Source organism: Lolium rigidum, chromosome 6 (genome assembly GCF_022539505.1).
Source record: "Lolium rigidum isolate FL_2022 chromosome 6, APGP_CSIRO_Lrig_0.1, whole genome shotgun sequence".
In the NCBI taxonomy this organism is placed as follows: domain Eukaryota; kingdom Viridiplantae; phylum Streptophyta; class Magnoliopsida; order Poales; family Poaceae; genus Lolium; species Lolium rigidum.
This window is the reverse complement of record NC_061513.1, coordinates 61,626,534-61,645,675: the sequence shown is the minus strand read 5'-3', so window position 1 is coordinate 61,645,675 and position 19,142 is coordinate 61,626,534. Positions and strand designations below refer to the sequence as shown.

The 19,142-nt window shown below is 42.0% G+C and overlaps 1 long non-coding RNA gene across 1 annotated transcript; it reads left to right on the top strand.

Moving 5' to 3' along the window:
• The first annotated feature begins 16,447 nt into the window (after positions 1-16,447).
• On the top strand, positions 16,448-18,223 carry LOC124659969. The gene is made up of 5 exons (XR_006989773.1): positions 16,448-16,484; positions 17,280-17,355; positions 17,423-17,491; positions 17,956-18,006; positions 18,168-18,223. It is a non-coding gene; the product is annotated as an uncharacterized LOC124659969 (long non-coding RNA).
• The last annotated feature ends 919 nt before the right edge of the window (positions 18,224-19,142 follow it).

The following is a 19,142-nucleotide window of genomic DNA, read 5'->3' as shown; positions in this document are numbered from 1 at the left end:
ACAATGCACAAGTGGAACAGAACAGAAAAATACCATGCTTACTAGTCAAATTCCATGGCCTTGTGTACTTTGAAAACACCTAGTATTTACTTTTTTTAATGGCACAAGCAGATATTAATTCCAGAGTTGTTTGAGGCGATGTGTGCATCTAGAAGAGAAGCAGTTTACACTTATACTGCTACCCTTAGGCTCTGCTTGTCAAGTTAATTCATACTGTTCTGACTTCTAACTAAACGTGATACTAACAAGTTTGCAGTCTGTATTATATATTAGTATGTATTTGAATTATTTTATGATCACCAAAAAAGAGTTGTGTCCAATGTGATTCAAACGATGTACATGCCATGTCAAAAGATTCTGCGAAGAAGTAGAAAAGGTTTCTTTCTTGTACTTCGTTGTAGGAAAGAACTTGATTAAGAACAGTAGTGATGTACCAGCGACTGACCCCTTAAAAACGGGTGACTGGTTGGTAACTATAAATTGGAGTGAATATTCTGAAATTACACAGAGCATGGAAGGTAAAGAATATTGTAAATTAAAGGGCACACGTTGTTTCTACTTTTCGCTGCTCATTTGATGAAGAAGGTCGCCTCTATTTTCCTCTGCCCTAAATATTCACTACGACTGACTACTAGTAGTTTCTGTTGACAGAATTCACAAAGTCTCAGTTCATAGATGCCTTTAGTATTTCACTATTTTAGATTTTTTACCGACTGGCAGGGGCAGCATCGAAGGCAGCAAACTGCATCGAGAACTAAAGGCTTTAAACTACAGTCAGATCAGTATAATATACGCATCAACTAGCAGAAGCTTTAGAAAACTTCTTACAGATTTTCAGATGGAGTAGCATCGAACTAGCAAGTAGCAATCCAGGGTGCAAAATCACTATCACTATATTAAGAAAATCAATCTGTAATCCTGACTGGAGATGCAGAACACACGCATAGTGAAAGAGGACGGACAGATGAATCTCACCTAGTCAAAAACGAATTTGCTGCAGGCGACGACAAAGAGACGAAGGGGAGGAGACCAGACCTCAGTTCGTGGTCGCGATTGAGGCGAAGCTCGTCCTTCCAGCGGCCACCGAAGAGCTCGAGCCGCCAACCCTTCCGTCCAAAACCTAGATCAGTGTGTCCCCTATATATTGCAGGTAGGATCCCCGAAATACATCTGGGCATGGGCAGCCCGGCCCGGACGACCCGGCCCGACCCGGCCCGAAAATCCCGGGCCGGGCCGGGTCGGGCTTGCACTTCGGGCCGGGTTCGGGCCTGAAAACTGAGCCCGAACGTCGGGCCGGGCCGGGCTCGGGCCTGCGTTTTCGTGCATTTTAGCCTAGTCGGGCCGGGCTTCTCGGGCCGGGCCGGGCTTTTGATCGTTCGGGCCGGGTTCGGGCTTAAAATACAGGCCCGACGGTCGGGCCGGGCCGGGCTCGGGCCTGACTTTTTACCCGCGGGCTTTTTTAAGCCCGGCCCGAAGCCCGGCCCGGCCCGAACTTTGCCCAGGTGTACCCCGAAATACTCTCGCCGTCTTGCCGCAATCTACTCTCATTTTACCGATCTTCACGCGTTTGACTTAGTATATCACAAAATGGCTTCCGCTCGTCTCTACCGCCGAGCTCCGCCTTGCGGCGCCTCACCGTCGCTTTTACTCGCCTCCTCGCGCTTGGGCGTGCGCGTTTATCCGCTGAGGCGTTGGGCCCGCCTAGTGTACCGATTAGGCCCAAGGCGAGGCGATGGAGCATCGCCGAGCGCTTCAGCGCGCGTAGGCGTACGCTGAATAACGCTTTGTCCAACATTGCTATGGACCCATAGTCCAAGGATGAACTACTCACGCATCAATCCGGAGGCGGGCATGATGATGTAGAGCCCCTCCGGTGATGATTCCCCTCTCCGGCAGGGTGCCGGAGGCGATCTCCTGAATCCCCCGAGATGGGATTCGCGACGACGGCGTCTCTGGAAGGTTTTCCGTATCGTGGCTCTCGGTACAGGGGGTTTCGCGACGAAGGCTATTTGTAGGCGGGAGGGTGGGTCAAAGGGCGTCACGAGGGGCCCACACAACAGGGGCGCGCGGCCAGGGCCCAGGCCGCGCCGCCCTGGTGTGTCGCCACCTCGTGGCCCCACTTCGTCTCCCTTTTGGTCTTCTGAAAGCTTCGTGTAAAAATAGGCCCCTGGGCGTTGATTTCGTCCAATTCCGAGAATATTTCCTTACTAGGATTTCTGAAACCAAAAACAGCAGAAAACAGCAACTGACGCTTCGGCATCTTGTTAGTAGGTTAGTGCCGGAAAATGTATAATAATGTTGTAAAGTGTGTATAAAACATTCAAGTATTGTCATAAAAGTAGCATGGAACATAAGAAATTATAGATACGTTTGAGACGTATCAAGCATCCCCAAGCTTAGTTCCTACTCGTCCTCGAGTAGGTAAACGATAACACAAATAATTTCTGAAGTGACATGCTACCAACATAATCTTGATCAACATTATTGTAAAGCATATAAGATGAATGGAGTGATATGAACAAAAGATTGCTAACAAAGATAATGACTAAACAAATGAATCATATAGCAAAACTTTTCATGAATAGTACTTTCAAACAAGTATCAATAAGAGTTGCATAAGAGCTAACTCATAAGCAATAAATTCAAAGTAGAATGAATTGAAGCAACACAAAGGATGATTAAGTTTCAGCAATTGCTTTCAACTTGTACGGAAATACTTTTGTACACCCACGCATGGGTGTGGGTGTTTCTATCACCGTTCATTTATTCCTCGAGATTCGTGCCCACCATGGTAGATAGAAAGATTCCTTTCTCTCTCCTCTTTTTATCCGAATCTTAAAGCACAATGAACGGTGACGGAAACACCCACACCCATGCGTGGGTGTACAAAATCCACTCTCTTGCAACTTGTAACATGTATATCTCATGGATATTTGTCAACATAGAGTAATATAATAGGTGCAATAAGTAAACATGTAAGAATCAATGCACACAGTTAACACAAATGTTTGCTTCTAAGATAGAAAGAAGTGGGTAAACTGACTCAACATAAAGTAAAAGAATGCCCCTTCGCAGAGGGAAGCATGGATTACTATTTTTGTGCTAGAGCTTTTGTTTTGAAAACATAGAAACTATTTTGTCAACGGTAGTAATAATTCATATGTGCTATGCATAATACTTCCTACAAGTTGCATGTCTCATGCATAGAGTACTAATAGTGCTCGCACCTTGTCCTACTTAGCTCGGAAGACACGGATTATCATCGCATAACATATGTTTCAACCAAGTGTCACAAAGGGGTACCTCTATGCCGCCTCGTACAAGTGTCTAAGGAGAAAGCACGCATTGGATTTCTCGCTTTTGATTATTCTCAACTTAGACATCCATACCGGGACAAGATAGACAACGAGATAATGGACTCCTCTTTTAATGCTTAAGCATTCAACAACGGTTAATATTCTCATAAGAGATTGAGGTTGTATGTCCAAACCGAAACTTCCACCATGATACATGGCTTTAGTTAGCGGCCCAATGTTCTTCTCTAACATATGCATACTCAAACCATTTGATCATGAAATCGCACTTACTTCGGACAAGACGAACATGCATAGCATCTCACATGATATCCAACAAAGGTAAAGTTGATGGCGTCCCAGAAACATGGTTACCGCTCAACAAGCAACTTATAAAAATTAAGACACATAACTACATATTCATCACCACAATAGTTTTTAAGCTATTTGTCCCATGAGCTATATATTGTAAAGGTAAAGGAATGAAATTTTAAAGTTAGCACTCAAGTAATTTACTTTGGAATGGCAGAAAAATACCACATAGTAGGTAGATATGGTGGACACAAATGGCATGGGTTTTGGCTCAAGGTGTTTGGATGCACGAGAAGCATTTCCTCTCAGTACAAGGTTTGGGCTAGCAAGGTTGTTTGAAGCAAACACAAGTATGAACAGGTACAACAAAACTCACACAAGAACATATTGCAAGCATTATAAGGCTCTACACTGTCTTCCTTGTTGTTCAAACATTTTACCCGAAAATATCTAGACTTAGAGAGACCAATCATGCAAACCAAATTAAACAAGCTCTACGGTAGTTCTTCATTAATAGATTAAACTACATGATGCAAGAGCTTAAACATGATCTATGAGAGCTCAAACAATTGCCAAATTTACCAAACCATATGCAGCATTTTCCGATTCCAACCAAATAGCAATTTAACGAAGCAATTCAGCCTTCGCCATAATCATTAAAGCCCAACTAAGAACACAAGTGTTCCATATGAAAAAGCGGAGCGTAATATCTCCAATATAAGAATGGTGGGATCCAACTTTATTCAAAACAAAAATAAAAGTACAAGCAAACCGACGCTCCAAGTAAAGAACATAGGATGTGATGGAATAAAAATATAGTTTCACTAGAAGTGACCTGATAATGTTGTCGATGAAGAAGGGGATGCCTTGGGCATCCCCAAGCTTAGATGCTTGAGTCTTATTAAAATATGCAGGGATGAACCACCGGGGCATCCCCAAGCTTAGACTTTTCACTCTTTTTGATCATAGTATATCATCCTCTTCTCTTGACCCTTGAAAACTTCCTTCACACAAACTTCAAGCAAACTCATTAGAGGGTTAGTGTATAACCAAAATTCACACATTCAGAGGTGACACAATTATTCTTAACACTTCTGGATATTGCACAAAGCTTCTGAAAGTTAATGGAACAAAGAAACTCATTCAATATAGCAAAAGCGGCAATGCGAAATAAAAGACAGAATCTCTCAAAAACAGAACAGTCCGTAAAGATGAATCTGGAAGGGGCACTTAACTTGCTCAAACGGAAAAACTCAAAACTAATGAAAGTTGCGTACATATATGAGGATCACGCTCGTAAATTTGTAGATTTTTTCGATTTGTTTACAGAGACTTCTGCTAGAATTCGTGACAGACAGCAATGTTGTTTCTGCGCAGCGATCCAAATCTATCATCAACTTTAACATAGAAACTTTACTTGGCACAAAAACATGATAAGGAGAGGTTGCTACAGTAGTAAACAACTTCCAAGACTCAAAAATACAGTAAATAAAATAAAACTTGAGTTATCTCCCAAGAAGTGCTTTTCTTTAACGTCTTTCAGCTAGGCGCAGAAAGTGCAAATCAAGTAACATCAAGAGAAGAAGCATCAACATCATAATTTTTCTTACAAACACAACTTGTTGCAGAGGGTACCTTAGATGCTCCATTATCTAAATTTCCTATGGTGGTGCTGGGGGTTTTATCAATTTTAGGCCTATAGTAATTATTTTGTTTAGACACCTTAGAGGCATACATGAATTTTTGCTCTTTACCCACATATGCTTTTTCCTTATACTTGAGAGAAGAAAAAGTTGAACCCAAGGTTCCCATAGCTTTTTCAAGTTCATCAATCCTATTGGTTTGATTATCATGGACAACACAAGTTCCTAGGACACCAATTCTTTCATCAATTCCTCCTAGAGATTTATCAAGTTCATCTATTTTATCAAATAACCTTTCCAATTTAGTTTCAATTCTTGGAAATTTTTTCTCTATGGTTTCCAATTTTTTCATAACATCCTCAAGAGAGATTTCAATTTTAACTTCATTAACAGGTGGTATTCCAACTAGACTCTCAATGATACAACTAGCTTCTAAATCGGGAGTACCTAGGAAATTACCTCCTGAAAGAGTATCAAGAACATACCTATTCCAACTAGATAAGCCAACATAAAAGTTCCTAAGAAGGATAGTAGTGGAGTGTTTCTTAATGCACCTATGATGAGCATTACTAATTACGTACCAAGCATCTTTAAAACTTTCTCCACCTTGTTGCTTAAAAGAACGAACTTCAACTTCAGGATTACTCATTATGACAGTAGTAAAGTAAACTAGGCAAATAAAGTAAAGACAAGTAACTAATTTTTTTGTGTTTTGATATAGAACTAGTAAACAAGACAATAAGTAAAGTAACTATTTTTTTGTGTTTTTTGATATAGAGCAAACAAGACAGTAAATAAAGTAAAGTAAAGCAAGACAAAAACAAAGTAAAGAGATTGGAAGTGGAGACTCCCCTTGCAGCGTGTCTTGATCTCCCCGGCAACGGCGCCAGAAAAAGAGCTTGATGCGCGTAGATGTACACGTCCGTTGGGAACTCCAAGAGGAAGGTATGATGCGCACAGCAGCAAGTTTTCCCTCAGAAAGAAACCAAGGTTATCGAACCAGTAGGAGCCAAGAAGCACGTGAAGGTTGTTGGTGGAGGAATGTAGTGCGGCGCAACACCAGTGAAACCGGCGCCAACGTGGAACCTGCACAACACAATCAAAGTACTTTGCCCCAACGTAACAGTGAGGTTGTCAATCTCACCGGCTTGAAAACAAAGTATTAAGCGTATCGAGTGGAAGATGGTGTTTGTTTGCAAAGAACAGTAAAAAAAACAGTAGAATGTATTCAGATGTAAAAAAATGGACCGGGGTCCACAGTTCACTAGAGGTGTCTCTCCAATAAGATAACTAACATGCTGGGTGAACAAATTACAGGCGGGCAATTGACAAATAAAGATTCAATACATATCAACGATGATTACTATGTGATTTAATCGGGGCATTACGACAAAGTACATAGACCGCTATCCGAGCATGCATCTATGCCTAAATAATCCACCTTCGGGTTATCATCCGAACCCCTTCCAGGTATTAAGTTGTAAACAACGAGATAATTGCATTAAGTATGGTGCGTAATGTAATCAACACAAATATCCTTAGACAAAGCATCGATGTTTTATCCCTAGTAGCAACAGACACATCCACAACCTTAGAACTTTTTGTCACTGTCCCAGATTCAATGGAGGCATGAACCCACTATCGAGCATAAATACTCCCTCTTGGAGTTACAAGTATCAACTTGGCCAGAGCCTCTACTAGCAACGGAGAGCATGCAAGAACATAAACAACACATATATGATAGATTGATAATCAACTTAACATAATATTCTATATTCATCGGATCCCGCCAAACACAACATGTAGCATTACAAATAGATGATCTTGATCATGTTAGGCAGCTCACAAGATCTAAATAATGATAGCACAAGCGGAGAAGACAACCATCTAGCTACTGCTATGGACCCATAGTCCAAGGATGAACTACTCACGCATCAATCCGGAGGCGGGCATGATGATGTAGAGCCCCTCCGGTGATGATTCCCCTCTCCGGCAGGGTGCCGGAGGCGATCTCCTGAATCCCCCGAGATGGGATTCGCGACGGCGGCGTCTCTGGAAGGTTTTCCGTATCGTGGCTCTCGGTACAGGGGGTTTCGCGACGAAGGCTATTTGTAGGCGGAAGGGTAGGTCAAGGGGCGTCACGAGGGGCCCACACAACAGGGTCGCGCGGCCAGGGCCCAGGCCGCGCCGCCCTGGTGTGTCGCCACCTCATTGCCCCACTTCGTCTCCCTTTCGGTCTTCTGGAAGCTTCGTGTAAAAATAGGCCCCTGGGCGTTGATTTCGTCCAATTTCGAGAATATTTCCTTACTAGGATTTCTGAAACCAAAAACAGCAGAAAACAACGAATCGGCGCTTCGGCATCTTGTTAATAGGTTAGTGCCGGAAAATGTATAATAATGCTGTAAAGTGTGTATAAAACATTCAAGTATTGTCATAAAAGTAGCATGGAAGATAAGAAATTATAGATACGTTTGAGACGTATCAAGGAGATGGCACCAGAAAATAGTTGATACTACTTCCAATGACATATAGAACGAGTATAGGATGATGAAAGATGGACCGGGGTTCCCAGCTATCTACACTAGTGGTAACTCTCCAATAACAAGTGTTGGGTGAACAAACTACAGTTGGGCAATAATTGATAGGATTGAAATAGAATTAAGACAGAACATCAAGTCTATTAATCATGTAGGCATGTTTTCCATATATAGTCATACGTGCTCGCAATGAGAAACTTGCATAACATCTTTTGTCATATCAGCCGGTGGCAGCCGGGCCTCTAGGGAAACTACTGGCAATTAAGGTACTCCTTTTAATAGAGCACCAGAGCAAAGCATTAACACTTGGTGAAAACATGTGATCCTCATATCTAAGCCTTCCCCTCCGAGTTATCCCGATTCTTTGTCACTCGCGGGGCCTCGGGTTTCGGACATAGACATGTGCAAAAAACTTGTAGATACAACCTAAGCAATAATTATAGAGCTCAAATCTAAGATCATGCCACTCGTGCACTAGTGACAAGCATTAAACACAACAAGATTGCAACAACAATAACTTCACAAACTTATATAGATAGGCTGATCATAATGTAACAATTCATCGAATCCCAACAAACACAACACCGATTACATCAGATGGATCTCAATCATGTAAGGCAGCTCATGAGATCATTGTATTGAAGTACATGGGAGAGAGAGTACCAACTAGCTACAGCTAGAACCCGTAGTCCATGGGGGAACTACTCACGGAGCATGATGGAGGCGGTGGCGTCGATGGAGATGGCTTACGGGGGCACTTCCCCATCCTGGCGGCGTGTCGGAACAGAGATTCTGTCCCCCGAAACGGAGTTTCGCGATGGCGGCGGTGCCCCTGGAGTCTTTCTGGAGTTTCGTCAATTCGTCTCGCGTTTTTAGGTCGCAAGGGACTTTATAGGCGAAGAGGCGGAGTCGGAGGGGCCACGGGGCCCCCTCCCCATAGGCTGGCGCGGCCAGGGGGCCACCCGCGCCGCCATATGGTGTGGGCCCCTGCTGCCCGCCTCCGACTCTCCTTCGGTGTTCTGGAACCTTCCGGGGAAAATAAGATATTTGGTCTTTGTTTCGTCGATTCCGAGAATATTGCCCGAACAGCCTTTCTGGAACCAAAAACAACAGAAAACAGGAACTGGCACTTCGGCATCTTGTTAATAGGTTAGTTCTAGAAAATGCATAAAATCATTATAAAGTGTGAGCAAAACATGTAGGTATTGTCATAAAACTAGCATGGAACATCAGAAATTATAGATACGTTGGAGACGTATCAACCCCCATAATTCTAAGAAGTGAGTCAAGCTCACTTGGTAAGGGAAATGGATGTACAACCCAGCGATCCAGGTTCAAGTCCTAAGAGACGCAAATTTGTGTTCTTATTATAAAAAAACACTGTAGGGGCTTTCCCTACCGTACTCCTTTCAAAAAAAAACTATAATTTTATTTTCTAGAGGCCTAAAAGTTGAGATCAGTTCGAAGTCACTCTTGTGCCAAAAAAAAGATAATGTTGAGACCGTCCATGATTTCAGGCCAATTTCCTTGTTAAATTGTACTTTGAAGCTTCTGACAAAGTTGTTCATGAGAATCAATATGGGTTTATTAAATCTAGAACATTACATGATTTTTTCACTTTGGCTTATGAGTATTTGCATCACTGTCACAAATTCAAAAAGGAAGTGGTGGACCTGAAATTGGATTTTGAAAAAGCTATTGATAAGGTAGATCACTCCTTTATTTTGGCTGTTCTGCAAGCAAAGGGTTTTGGCCCTCCGTGGTGCAAGTGGATTAAACAATTATTGGATTCTGCTACCTCCTCAGTGCTGCTCAATGGAATTCCTGGTTCCACCTTCCTTTGCAAGAGAGGGGTTAGGCATGGAGATCCACTCTCTCCATTTTTGTTTGTCCTAGCTGATGATGTCCTGCAATCTCTTGTTAATGAGGCAATGAACAATGGCTTCCTTTCTAGACCAATTCCACTCCAATGCTCCCCCATGTTCCCTATTGCAATATGCAGATGATACCTTGATCATTCTTCAGGTAGATGAGCAGCAGCTGACTCACCTACAGAATTCTGCGCGATTTTGGCAATGTCTCTGGCTTAAGAGTTAACTATGCAAAATCAAATCTCATCCCAATCAATATTGCTCCTGAGAAAGTAGCTATTTTACTGTTGCATTGCAGTGTCAAGCGGAGAGTTCGCCTTTTACTTACTTAGGACTGCCACTAAGTACCACTAAACCGAGGAAAGAATTCTTTCTGCCACATATTCAAACTGTTCAGAGGAGATTACCAGCATGTACCATGTACCTCAATTATGGAAGCAAGCTGAGAATGGTGAACTGTGTTATCTCTTCTCTGTCCATGTTCTTTCTTTGCTCCTTGAAGGTTTACCAGTGGGTAATTCATGAAGTGGATAAATATAGGAGACACTGTCTTTGGGGAGACATGGATTTATAGAAGAAAAACCCTCATTTGGCTGCATGGGACCTAGTTTGCAAGCTAATACATCAAGGTGGCTTCAGAGTACTCAATCTCCCTGTTCGGAATAATTGTTTGCTGATTAAATATTTGCATAAATTCTATAACAAATCTGATCTGCCCTGGGTTAAGATGTCTTGGGAAATGTACTACTCCTCTTCCCTCCCACCTGCAAGAACCAGAGATGTATCATTTTGTTGGCGAGATTGTTTAGCAGTGCTTCCTGCATTTAACCAGGTTGCTCAGTGTTAGTTCCAGCAAGGAAACTTTATTCTTTTATGGCAAGATACATGGTCCCATACCCCCCTCAAGGATACCTAGCCACATCTTTTTTTCCGCAAGAATGAAGCAATATCAATTAAGCAAGCCCTACTCATAAGAGATTTGGCAGATCTTTTCCACATGCCACTCTCAGAGGAAGCACTACCATAGTTCCATCTCTTCCAAGCCTTGCTTCTAGACCTGGAGCCATCTGAGAATGTGGACTGTTGGTCTATTATGGGGAAATCTGGTAATACCAAGGTTTCATCTTTCTACGAATCTCTTATGAATTCCGGAGTCACATTTCCAGTTCTTAAATGAATGTGGAAAAGATGCTGCCAACACAAACACAATGCGTTCTTTTGGCTCCTAGTTCATAACAGACTGAATACAAGAGCAATGCTTTAGAGAAAGAACTTCTTCATGGATGATTATTCATGCATCATGTGTGGTGCAAATGAGTTGGAAACTATGAATCATCTCTTCTTCCTATGCCTTTTTGCACACATGTGTTGGCAGTATCTTTGTCCCTCCTGGACACCCCCGCAACAAACTGATATTCGGAGCATTATGGATACTAGCAAAGATCGGCGCGGCGGCGGCACGCCGCGCGAGGCTCACTAATTGAAATTTTGGTGAAAAACATGATACACTATTTAAATTGTAATATGTATAATAAGCCAGATTACCTAAAACGAATGGGCTAGCAAGGGCTTCTATGGTCCCAAAATACAGTGGTTTTACCTTTGGTCCATGTAAAATTGAGTGGGCCACAATTTATTCATATTTACATACCGGTGTCATTTTATTTCCGTTCTTCAAATGAATACTAACGATAAATACATCATTGTATTTTTGTTCTTCAAATGGATATTAACAATAAATACATCATTCTGCTAGTAGCTTTTATTTCCTTGCGTGTAATTCTTTACTAAATCATGTTCAGGCTAAGAGATTACATGAAATGTAAATCACACTAAATGATGGTCACCATAAAAGGTGAACCACGCTAACTAAAGTTCAGCTTTGATCAATTTGAAATTGCAGCCATAAAAATGGGGTAAAGGAAGCCCATACTTTATTTCTCATTGGCTAATATTGGAAAGATCAAATATTAGGCATCGTAATTAAGGGGAAAAGGATGGGATACCACCATAAAGAATTAATGTCAATATGCCAAAGAATAAATTCTCACCACTTACAGTCCACTAAACGTTATAAACGCAAATCAGAAGTCTTGGAATTATCTTGCCTTATTATTTTCTCGAACTCATTGTGTATAAGAAGAAAACTGTCGAGAAGGAAGCATTACATTGTGATAGCCAGGCTACGAAAAAAATTCAGTGAAATCAAGGAGAAAAACTGTACAAACCCAACTTTGTTAATCCTGAAGGTTCTGTCCCGGTGGGTCATCAGGGGCATAGCGTGCAGGTGAAACCAGCGCCCAACGGCCAGCAAGAATCCAGTTCATTTCTGTTTGGGGATAAGTTTTTGAACATGGCATCATTGCGTGTCTTCCAAAAGTATCCACACTGTGAGAATGATGACTTATGTAGCCCCTTTCCGAACTGCAGGGTCAGAGTTGAACACAGCCATCTCAAACCAAGCGGTGAACTCCATGTTGGGATCTGGCATACTAATAAGGCACTTGCCTTATTAGTGTCTTCAAGCTTGAAACATCATGAACGCGCCTACTCAGTCAAGATTGAGATCCAATGAGTTGGCTCTGTCAAACCACCGAGTAATTTGCCCTTCACATATACTGCAAACAACAGTTCCAAAGACATAGATCAATCACTACCAAAGCAGAACAATGCTTCAAAGCATTTCTCTGATACAAATTTATCAGCCGCCTCGGGTTTTTTTGCCGCAAAATGAAGATATAACCATTTGCCTGGTGTGATACAGAATGAAAAATATTATTCCTGTTGACGTAGCTGGAATAGAGTATGAATCCTATCTTAATTATTAATACTGGTTGATGTAAATATGTACTCATGAGTCAGAGGAAGACAGATACAACGACACACTGAAGGGAAGAAAATTTGACCGGAAGAGAAGATTCAGTAGTGCACATTCGAAAACAATGAGTGTGTTTGTTCGTAGCCATGCAGCTCAATGTGTACCAAGCCACCGTACATTGCAACAACTTAATGTGTACCAAGCCGCCGTACATTGCAACATATGAGCCTAGTGCAAAAATAGCATGCAATGCCTGCAAACTATTTGAGTCTTTCCATGCTTTCTTACATTTTGTAAAATCATGGAGAATTAACAGACAGTAAGGGTTTAACCATCTGAATCCAAGAAGATATATATACACAAGAAATATGCAGACCGTGTATTGTTAATCTAAGGTCTAATCAGTCAATTACATATTTAGATTGCAGGGTACCTGAAGGTTTCTAGGTAGATGGAAATTTTGCCTGATCACGTTTATTAAGTACGGGAAGGAACAACTTAAGTCGCACAAATGTTCAGGGGAACAGAATGTGAAATGCACTATATGCATAAAGAACACTAACAGCACATCTATGAAATCTAGGATCTAGAACTTAAATCCGATGTGTAGAACTAACCAAGAAGTAGGGAACAAAGAGGGACTTACTTTACCAGAGCATACCTCAATAATTGTGCTGGATTCTGTTTCTAACAATAACACTACAGCTCTAGCTTCAAACTTGCCAGAACAAAATAGAAGAGGCCATCTGGTCTAAGAAAATTCATCAGCCACTTTTTTTTTACACAATGAAAATAATTGCGTTCCTCATATATTTATAAAATCAAGCTAGTTCTATATTTCAGCAGTTAATCAGGAGAAAGATACCAGGAGAGAAACCCAGTTGATTATAATGCCAAAGTAACTACCTCAAACACCCAACGCTACTTTATCCTAATATATACTAAGAAGTGCTTGAAACCAAGAGACCAGTTCTTAAACATGGCAGACAAAAGCAGCATCCAAATGATTAATTATGGGTTTCCCATTTGGAGTATTTAACATCACATACTATTAGCATGAGGCGTGATATTCTCCATCTCTCTTCGCACAAGAACACTCCATGAGTAAGAGGTAAGGGAACATCCTTCAGCAGTTCTCCTTCCATTACTACGATGGCCACCTGTGCGGAGCAATGCGAAATGAAAGATTATGAAATGCAAGACACCGAGGCTTTATAAAGAATGTATCTGTTCCTTCAAAGAAATATACAGGGAAGGTCGATTCATTACCTTGCACGGTCTTGTACTACAAATAGAATCTATCCTAATTAGCAGTTCTACTGATGCACATATAGGAATAAGAACAGAGAGGTGGCACATAAACCAATCATTGGCAATTTTAGTTTTACCCTCGAACCTATAGGCACGACAACTCCTCACATGAAAATACATTCTCTAGTCTACAGAAAATTCATTTCAACAGCTATAGCCGGTGCAGAACACATCTGTATAATTTCAGTGGCAAATGGTAACACATCTATTACCTGCCATGATACATCAAAGAGAATCTGCCCAGACTTGCATATGGTAAATCTCTGGTTCTAACTAATCAGAGTAGGCCAAAAGCATATAAAAAAATAGATAGAAAAAAGGTAGCACATGCGTGTCAATGTGCAACAGAGCGATCAGCAGGGAGAAATCCGTCAACCCAAGCATTGTGTATCATTCAGTGCCAAGCCGGAAGAGAAAAATGGTAAGATTTCCAATAGAATGATAGTTATCTAGTTTCATGCAAGATTGAGGTGTATCATACTGACACTGACGTGTGATCAAACCCTGTTGACATCTAAGAACTGGCCTTCTAACAAACTTATATCACCTACAGAATAAGAAATAGACATAGACTGGTGAATTTATCAAAGGGTAGCTCACCTCGCAGACACTGTTTCTCTGAAAAAAGAATAACACAACTATCAGCCTAGAATAAATACGGTAATCCACTAACAGTGAATAATCTAGGTTCTTTTTTTTGTTACTGTTAGTCATATGAACTGACTAAAAGAGCAACCAAACAAAACCATTAGCTGGAAAGGAAGTTCACATGTTAATTTGCGATTTTCACCACCCGGAGTTTATATTACCAAATTTTGGGACGAACTAAAATTTACAAATCCTACAGGGGCATCGGTTAGTACCCACCATACATCTACTAAAGCAGTAAGTAGAAAATATCGAGACATATAAATCCCGCTTTGCAATGAACAAGTCAACATACTCCAGCAGTTTCCATGATACACCAAGAATCCAAGCTGCGACCAAAAGAAAGCACAAAAGTATTTTTTCAGTACCATAATTTCTAAGAGCATTTGTTAATGAGAATGGGCATACATGGACACAATTTTCAGATCTAAGAAACTGGACGTATCCAAGTCTGGAAATTACCTAAATTACTCTCTAGAACGCGGATGGATCAATGGTCGAGGCCGATGTATCTGACCTCTCCTCTCCCTGCTTGCTGGCCCTCCTCCACGCCGATGCCGTCGCCGCCACCCCAACTGCCTCCCGAAGTCGCGCCCTGCCCCAATGTCATGGAGCCGCCGCCTGCAGATGTGGATTCGAGAGGGGTGCCCCTCCCCTGCTTGCCGGTCCGCCTCCACACCAACGGCATCGCCGCCACCCCAACCGCCGCAGGCAGATCGGTGCACGCCTGCGCTGCGACGCCATGGCTCGGCCGCCTGCTGATGGGGAATAGAGAGGGCGCGTAGGGGCACGGCGCTGTGGCAGGGAAACGGAAGAGGATGAGGAGGGTGCAGCACTGCCTGGCGATGCTGGCTGTGCTAGGGAGGGGAGCAGGGCGCTATGGCGGCCATGGCGGACAGAAAAGGAGAAAATTTGAGAGAAGAGTGGGAGAGATGGAGGGCAAATTGGCTGCCTAGCTCGGGAACCGACGCAGCGTTAAGCGGCGTGGCACCGCTTTGACTAATATAGCTAGGCTATAGCCACGCGCGAAAGGAGAGGAAAAAACTGCATAGGTGTTTCTCAGTTCTCCTAAAAATTGTACAGAGCACTAAAGTGTACACAATAAAATCCCTCTAGGAATCAAACTATATAACCTCTTACGTGTCAACATCTTTACTATTAAATTGGAGTTGGTCGTTTGACACTCAACGCGTTTGATGATCGTCATTAAAAACATCCAGACCGTTTAGTATTTCCGCGAAAACATCCACCGTCCGATCCCGTTTTCTCACCCCAGCGGGTGGAGGCCTCCCCTCTCGACCGCATCCCCATCTCCCCCTATCGTGCAGATCGGCTAGGGCTTCGCTGCTCGACCGCCTCCCCCACCTCCCACCTCCACTCCTGTGATCCTTCCGTCGCTGCTTCGCACCGCGACCCGCCGCCGCCTAGGATTCCTCACGCCAGTCATGCCTCACGCCAAGTCCTCGTCGCCTCCGACGCTGACGGTTCTCCCCGGAGTCCCGCCGCCAAGACCTTCCCGCATGCGCTGCGTGGGCATCAAATCTAGCGGCGCCGTCCGTGAAATCTGAGGCGGTGGCCGGAGGAAACATTCAGGTGGCGGCGGCTTTTGGCGAGCTGCTCTGGTGGATTTGCCGTGGCAACGACTTGACACGCAAAGCCAAGAGCATTTTAATCTCTTTGTCCATGTGCGTTCATTGATGTGCCCATCCCCTAGAAGGTACTAACATCTTGTTGCACAGGTGTTGTCTTCCCCAACCTGGTTTTGGTGTATTTTTACATGGGCAACATGGTATGCGCACAATACGTTTCCCGGTCAAAGGGAAAATATTCTTATTAAGGTACTAGCTAGCAACAAAGTGTTTATACTCCATTTTCGTATGATCTGTTCATCCTTACCTAAAAAGAGTATTCAATTTAGTTAAACTAAATTGTTTATTGTTCGTATTGTGTTCCCATTAGTTTTAGAAGATTCGTCGAGTTTTCGGGCTTGTAGGTGTTGCTGCGAATTGAGGATCTGAAGAATGCTTCTGCAAAATCACGAGTCTTCAAAGGTGGGGGTGAAGCTCCAGGCTATAGCATGTTGGAGATGCACGAGTATTTGGAAAGCATAACATTATGGCCTTTATTCTGGACATGTTAGTCCCAGCCAAACAGGACTCCAGGGTGCACACTTTAACAGTATTGGCTACCAACTATATTTTACTTATCAAAATGCCATGGTTAATAATGCTCGCCTAGGCGTGAGGCAACAAAAGAATGCCTGGCGCTTAATCGTGCCTAGCCGTTTATGAGAGATAGGAGTATAGGAGCTAGGCAGAGGCAAAACTAGGAATGCATTTCTAGCACCTTTTTGAACCTTAAAATGCTGGGATACAATTTCCATTCACCCTAGGAATAACAACTCTTAAGTATCTGATGTACAGGTATAGGAAACATGTGCCAGACTAAGGCATACTGGGAAGGACAGTGTTCTGGCAGTGCAAATTCAGAGTGAAACCATATATAAATTGAAAATTTTCACATGGTCCCAGAAAAAAAAAATACTGATAATAATCGTAATTGCCTATAGAAGTAAGAAGCGTAGATCCCTTTAAGAGATATTTCAAAAAAGTTGCTTTCCACCCTTGGCATTTAAGCTGACTATATAATGACCGATCCTCCTTGATTATCAGTCAATCAAAGAGTTAATCCATGTATCTCCATCTCCTATCATGTCCTATCATACATCACATCGAGACTTTAGGGTTGTAGTTTGTGCAATATGATTGTGTTTTGTAATGGACATCTGTTTTTATTAGGATAAGCAGCGAATTCTGTGGTAACAGTTGTGTTTTGTTTTACTTCAGGAGGAAGTTTCTGCCAAATTGCTGAAGTTTGGAGTTTCCTTCCATTACCAGAGATGTTGATCTCTCTGAAGTGAAGGTATGGCCTCTAATTAATGCCGAGCTTGCTCTTCTGAATATACATTTCGTTTTCTTTGCCATTCCAGAAAGTGAAGAAACATGCGAGAAAGTCAAAAGCAAGTGGCGCGTCTGTTGAAGGTTCTTCTGGAGAGAAGGTAATAATATGCTATACTGAAATGCTAAGGGCACCTCTAAAGTACCTTTTTGACCTCTATTGTTCTGCTGGAAAAACCACCTAATGCCTTCATATGTGTTCTATTGTTTGATGCTCAGTCATTTACACCAGAGCATCAAGATAGTGCTCTTGCTTCTTGCATTCTTGTCATTCATTTCTTACATTCTCAGCAGGCTTTTCTCATATTAATTTATAAGGTCATTACTACTACTTGCTACCATTGTTATTTCAACGAGTATCATGCCCTTTTAACTTACAATGTGACTACTTTACCTTAAAATATTGTTTATGAAAAAATGATGAATTCCAGTTGGAGAGAATGTTATGAGAGACGACACAAACTGCGGCATTGGTCTCAACTCTCAAGCAAGAATTTTTGCACGTGACTGGTTATGATTTTACTTTTTCTCTATGTTGAACATCTACATGTATTATCTACTGCAGTTAAGTGAAAGTTATGGATGGACTTTTTTATCTCTTCCCGAGGCAAAAGAGGTCAGTGCAGAAGCATAAGCTAGGATGCAGTTTTTTTTTGTTTCAATGGTTGGTGTTTATTCCTGAAAGTATTATAATGTTTTTGCAGCTGAACAGTAGTCCATGCAGATCACCTTCTAGAACATAGAGCCAAATATAACTCATGGTTTTCAACTTCTCAGGTGGGTTTTTGGGATTATGAGCAGGGTGTGGTTTTATGATGATTTGCTTAATTCAGGTTTGTGTACCTCTAAAGTTTATGTTCAAATCAAACATTTTTTTCTCCATTTGGTTGAATTTCTATTAAAACAGATGGATATTCAGAACCACCCTAAGTGCCACGGTGAGTGATAATTAGATGCATAGTAGGTATGCTCCTTTATGTGTTCTACTCACCAAAATATTTATAGTTAAAGCATTCATTTAGTGACTGAATGTGTTATGTGTGTTCGTTTGTGCTAAACCATCTGGCACCATTTTGACTTCTTTTTTTATCTTTGCTTGATATGGTTCTCTGCTTTCGAAACTAGCCTACTTTGAAATGCTTTATATGAAGCAAATATGCGAGAATGTAGTGGATGGTCTAGGAAAACTTTTTTATTCATATCCTATCTCATGCTTGTCTACTTAGGCCCCGCTTGTTTCAGCGTTTACTAACCAAAACAGATGTAAAATTCGGAGCAGTAACTAACCATTTTTTCCGTACATCCAATGCTCCGACAAATACAAATCAGCGGGCACAGCAAAACGGGCGTGACCAGTTTTACCGGAGGGGAATATTAAACGACAATCCAAGTGGGGCCTTAGAGAAGAAAAACATGTTACAACTGGGAATCTGCTCCTCGGTTCTGGTATCAAGTTTGGTTTCTCAAACTCTGCTGATTACCTACATTTGGGAGTTACCTCGACCGCGAGTGATACTGTATAGTGTGCCATGCGATACAATTTGATTAATTATCTTGTGTGAAGTTATTCTAGCCGAACTCTGATGGGGTGTGATATCGTCATCTGGCTAGGCTGGACATGTCTTGGGGTGTAGTTTTTTCTCCATGTCAATTAGACAGTAAGGATGAAGGTGGGGGTAATGACTGAAAGTAAGGCAAATATGTGAGGTGTGCCATCAGGCAAAATGTTCTAGGTATTATTTTTTATTTGGT